The sequence below is a fragment of the Lactuca sativa genome, chromosome 9 (genome assembly GCF_002870075.4).
Source record: "Lactuca sativa cultivar Salinas chromosome 9, Lsat_Salinas_v11, whole genome shotgun sequence".
Lineage (NCBI taxonomy): Eukaryota > Viridiplantae > Streptophyta > Magnoliopsida > Asterales > Asteraceae > Lactuca > Lactuca sativa.
This window is the reverse complement of record NC_056631.2, coordinates 218,676,303-218,682,445: the sequence shown is the minus strand read 5'-3', so window position 1 is coordinate 218,682,445 and position 6,143 is coordinate 218,676,303. Positions and strand designations below refer to the sequence as shown.

Sequence of the window (6,143 nt, the reverse complement as noted above, 5' to 3'; positions counted from 1 at the left end):
CTTATTTTCCGCATCTTGTTCATCAAATCTCAATTAGGGTTTTAATCCCAACAAAATAAAATAAAAAATTTTCTTTTATTTTAAAACTTTGCGGAAAAACTTATCCTTACAATCCATATGAAAACTTGTTGTTATCTATTCCTAAGCAATATCTCATAACTCCTAAGAAGTAGCTCAAGAATCTGATCTTCAAAATATGCAATAGAAATCCATCTACGCGATCAGATTCAGCATATTCTTTCTTTAAGTTTCTTTACTTTTCTTTGATTCTTAAAACATCAACATGTGACCTAGTCACATCATGTATAAAGAATCTCAGAGTAGAAACTTAGCAGAGTTAAATAGTGGAATTTTTACCTGAAGTAGAGTCAAACTTATTGACTTTCAGATCCTTAGGCAAATTTGGCAGCTTCGCAAGTAATGCCCCTTTCTTTGGAAATGGAACCTTGATAATGAGACTATCTCATATTTAGCCTCTCTCTTTACCATTTGGTCAACCGAGTTGACTATGGTCGATCCCTTTCCATTGGGAAGAGAGAGCTTTACTGGATATCCAATATCATTATTGTCAATGTCCATAAAGTTTTAGGAATTTGATCTTAGCAAATAGATAAGATCATTAAGGGTCTTTTCATAGTCAGTTTCATAGGAGTCCCAAAGGAGCTCACTATGTGACATAGAAAGTGATTGAGTCACCAAATTTCTCAAGACTTTGACACCCAACTCTCTCGGCTTGTCAATATGTGACTACATCTCCAAGAGGTGATCACACCTAGACCTTGCCTTGCCAATAAGGCTTGAGTGACCTTGAACTTGTAGGTTAGGGAGAATAATTGGAGGAGGTGAAAGAAGTATGATTTCCATGGGACATCATCTTCATTTAGGAAAGCTTGTTTCAAGAGATTTGGGAAGATCATAGATGTCTAAACCAGACATCTTTTGGGAGATATTCAAGATATTTGATCTAAAGTCCTTAATATAACACCCAATATGAAATATTAAGGCTAGGACCCAACAAACTATTTTATATCTTAGAAGAGGGATTCCGTAATCCAAACTATAAAATATTTGAAGGTAGGTGAATGACGATTCACCAATTTCCACCAAGATAAACGAAATGTAATATTATGTTTTAATTTGTTTCATCAAACTCCTAGATCTTTTGAGATTCATTGAACTTTTCAATGGCATGTTTCAATCTCGAGTGTGCCCTTCAGGTTTTGTGACTGGGATGCCGAGGATCACAAAACAAGGTGTGAATAACCATGCAAATATACTTGGTACCCTTAAGTGTTTACCCCTCAATCGATGTGTCGATTAACCAACACGCTCCATCAATACTATGATAAACATTAAGTTACCCTTTGCCTACCTTGTTAAATACGAGTTAGTGTGCCGGTTAACCACACACGCTCCACTAACCGACTTAAACAAAGTGTAAAGTGTAATTTCATGGATTAGCACCTTATTCACATTTTCCTAAGTAACTAAGATTCGGTGTTTATAAAATATTTAGTTACTTAGTATTTATCATTAATACTTTTAATGAAGGGAGAATTATAGTCCTTGTCCTACCCGTTCGGATAAAGACCCTCCACCAGTCAAGGAAGCGGTGGGTGAGAGTGGACACCCATTCAACTACCATTTTATAGGCAGTAACCTTATACCCCCCTTATAGACCGGCTTCGTGAATGAGGCCTACTAACGATAAGACTGACTTGCTCTTATACATATATAAATATTATTAACTTATAATATTATAAAGTATAAGGGTTGAATTTTAACCCTTTAAAATTCTAAGGGCTTAACTTGGATTTAAAGTATTCATAAGTGAAAACTTTTCAAATTCCAAAACTTGAGAGAAAGTTTTGAAACTATTCAAAAACTAATTAATTCCATAACTTATGTGTTTAAAGTAGTTTTAATTAAAAAACTCTTCAAGTTCCATAACTTGAGGACAAGTTATGGAAGACTTTAAATTATTAAAGAATGTAACTTTTTCTTTATTTTGTAACTTATGGAATTAATTAAGGTTTCATATTTTATTACTTAATAAAGTGACTGTTGAACCTCCATAACTTAAGGACAAGACTCTTCATCTTTTGTAACCATCGCCAACTTTTATGAGTTTTATGAAACTTAAATGTGACTTTTCATATAACTTGAGGACAAGTTACAAAAACACATTTTAGAATCAACGCTTAGATTAAAATGGATTGAAAACAACAATTTCACATAACTTCCTATTAATCTAAGCAACTCATAAGAACAAGATAATTCAAATCAAACTTTTTCATGTAATTAGCCTAATCACTAAACTAATTCAAAACATGAATCTATTGACAATTATCTTTGAAATTGGATTAGCATGAACATTACGACATCAAAAACAAGTTTATAAGTTCAAAAACAGCTCAGGGTATTGTTCCTAGTCCATTTCTAGCCAAAAAAGTCGAATTTATGCTGTCAGGTGTCCAACTCATTGAGTGCATGAACCAACTCGGCGAGTTGGTTTTGATCACTTTTTAGGCATGGACTCGCCGAGTCTGATGCCCAGACAGCAAACAACTTCGATTTTTAAAGCAGATTTGCAAGTATAACAAGAAAATAAACCAGTCTCTGATACCACTGTTGGGCCTTGGGCATTCTAACACTCCTAAGTGTACATGCAACCCTAAATACCTTGGATCTATGTTTTCTCTATTATACATGCAAATATGAACTTTCCAAGGTATCATCCTAATCTAGCATACAAAACAATGAATATAACAAGATAGAATACATACCTCTTTGATGTAGAAAGTCTTCCATGAAGCTTGAGTGCCTAGTGCATCAACTGTGACATCTCAAATGGTTCACACAACAAAAAATACACTTGTAATGACTTGAGAGAAATCCACAACTCATAAAATCGACTAGCCCTTCTTTTACACACACTAGTGGCCGATTTTGGTGAATAATATGATACTTATATAGTGTGTTACAATTAGGGTTACACCATGTAAACCCTAATTGTCATGACCTTTCATTTCCATGACCCATGGGTTATGTAACCTCTATGGAGTATCCTATGGGTTTAACCCAACTTGATTATCCATGGAGCTTTGGCCCACTATATAAGTTTTGGATGATTTGCGCAATCAATCCATATATTTAATTAGTCTTCTTTTGATCACATAATTAATTCTAAATTAATTCTTGATCAATACTAATTAAATATTATTATTCTTATTATTAATATACTAGAACTTATAATATTAATAACCATAAGTGTCTTATTTCTCTCATTTAGTCTATCCAAGTGCATGATGCCATGCAACCCAAATGGACCATGCTGGGTCGGGTCAAGTCTTACCAATTATAGTTATGGACTTAGACATTAATCCAATAGTTCTCTCATTGCAGCATCGGTTTCGTTGTGTCATTTCTTGGAGGTAGCTGCAAGGCTTGTGAGCATATTTTCAAAGTCTAGCTTCTTTTCTTTCACCGGTTCCTCCTTTTGAAAGAAGCCTCTTGTCTTCATTATATTTTCTGCTCCTTAGCATTTTTGTACTCATCTTAAGGTAGCCATTCTTTCTTTGGTTTTCGCCAATCTTCATTGTATTTATCGCCACCCGAGTAACATACTTGCGGTTTTCGGTTCCCATTCTCGTCAAGATCGCAATCCTAAGTAAGGTGAGGATCGCTACAGTTTTCATACCCTACTCTAATGGCATGGATGGATTGGTCCATCTTACTCATCCTTCCCTCCATACTCTCTAATTTGGCCAACACAGCTGCCATGCTACCATTCGCAGAGTTCACCACCCCTCGAGTCGATTCATGTCTTGGATTATGATATTCTCTAGAGTGCTTAGAGAATTCTTCAATGAGTCTTTTAACTTCAGCCAGATTTTTCTTCGTCAATTGGCCTTGAGAGTCAAGTAGTTGTCTAGTGGTGACATATACTCCATCATAGAAGGTTGGCACTTCTTGTTGTATATTGAGGACATTTTGTGGGCAATTCCTTAGTAGACCTTTGTAGCACTCCCATGCTTCGAATAAAGACTCTCCTAATTGTTGCTCAAAATTGGAAATGGCCATCTTGAGTTTAGCAATTTTATATGGTGGGAAAAATTGTTCCAGAAACTCCTCACGCATCTTAGCCCATGTAGTAATCTCTCCAGGTGGTAGTGCTTTTATGTCACACCCCAAAACCACGAACGGCGGAAACGTTCAGGGGTGGAGGACGTCATGTACAGTATCACAACAGTGTAATATAATAAACAAGCAACAACATCATCCATTGCATTATAAGTAAAGTTTTAATACATGTGTGTTCTTTCATTGTAATAAGACACCAAAAATATACAATCAAAATAAAAGACGAGACTTGTCTACTCCGTCTTCTCAAAACCTGGCCATCGTACCTGTCTACAGTTCACCTGAAAATTCAAGTTATTTTGAAAGAGAGTATCAGCTTTAAAGCTGGTGAATTCATAAGTAATTAAGTGTCATTGTCTTGCTTATGAAAATCTGTTATGAAGGCCATGTAAACCTTTAAATGAAAATGTTGATGTAAGTATGAAAACCCTAGAAAATCCCTTATTTTCTATAAGTATGAATTGTAGTCTTCTACCAAGACCCGAATGTTTTGTTATGACAATGTAGTCTCCTACCAACACCCGAATGTTATGTAAGTAAATTGATAGTTTTCCTTTAATTGTTTAGTACTAAAGTACTTAGTCTAACTCATTGTTTATATGAAAGTATCACAAAATAAAGTAAACATGAAAATGTACTACTGTAAGTGTTGTCACTAGGTACTAGGATTAACACAACATCGCATTGAGCGAAATATATAACCTAATGAACATCCGAAGATTGTCCAGAAAAAGTAATAATGTAAGTGTCATCGCTGGGTACTAGGAGTAACACAACATCGCATTAGGCGAAATATGTAACCTAAAGAACATCCGAAGATTGTCCAGAAAAAGTAATAATGTAAGTGTCATCGTTGGGTACTAGGAGTAACACTACATCGCAATAAGCGAAAGGTATAACCTAATGAACAATCGAAGATTGTCCACTTGTCCTCTGTAGCAGTAGCAGGTGGGTGGAGGGGTTAGCCCCGGTTATCGATCTACCTAGTATAAGTAGTAACCTTAGACCTCCGTAGATGGTCATCGACCACTGGTGCTAATCAGTGGGGTTCGGAATGGTAAGTCCCGCCGACATATCCCATTGAACCGGGATAGGAAAGATAATTTACACAGTAAGTACTAATAAATCATCATCGTAGTTCAAAGTTCAAGTATCCAGGTAAGTGAATACAGGATAATGCACCTATGTAAAAATGTTCCTGTATGGTATTCATGTATGTGTGTTCATGTAACAGGTAAGTATATGTAAACATATTCATGTATCAGGTAAGCATCTGTATATGTACTCATGTATCAGGTAATGTACTAGTATAGACTCATGAATGAACTGACTCTTGTGTGATTCCTTGTAATAGAAGTAATGTATGATATCTTCAAATTATCCCTATGATAATTTACTGAAATATAATTGGTTGATCATGTAGGTTTATACACTCTTACTACTCAAGGGTGTGGGAAACTGAATGAAAGGTGTAAACTATAACATCGATACATATATAAGAATATAAGTGTATATGCATAGTTTAGTTCAAGAATGTAAAATGGTTTTGTAAGACATCTTATTGGTTTTGAACAATAATTAACAATGACTTGATGTCATTTTAGTAAACATTTCAAAGGTAAAACATTTGATAACAATATATTTTTAAGATTTAAAACCATTTCATGCATCACATTTTGTAGCATGTGAAATCTGTTAAATGACAAACACAGTTATAAAATACATATCAATGATTCAATAACATGTTTCTTTCTACTTGTATTCCCCCCCCCCCCCCCCGATTAATGCATTTAATATCATTTAAAACATTGATTAGGGGTATGAACTCACCTGTAGATGGTGATTGGGATGAACTGAATGGTATAGGATTGCTAGGTGTCAAGTGAGGACTTGTACACACACTACGATCCTAATGAACATATAATCACACATATATGCACTCAGTTAGTCTCAAATTACTAATTGATAATGTTAAGACATCCTAGACATAATAAACACTT

The 6,143-nt window shown here is 35.0% G+C and overlaps 1 non-coding gene across 1 annotated transcript; it reads left to right on the top strand.

Moving 5' to 3' along the window:
• The first annotated feature begins 3,985 nt into the window (after nucleotides 1–3,985).
• On the top strand, nucleotides 3,986–4,092 carry LOC111896526 (small nucleolar RNA R71). The gene has a single exon (XR_002851942.1). It is a non-coding gene; the product is annotated as a small nucleolar RNA R71 (small nucleolar RNA).
• Nucleotides 4,093–6,143: the final 2,051 nt, after the last annotated feature.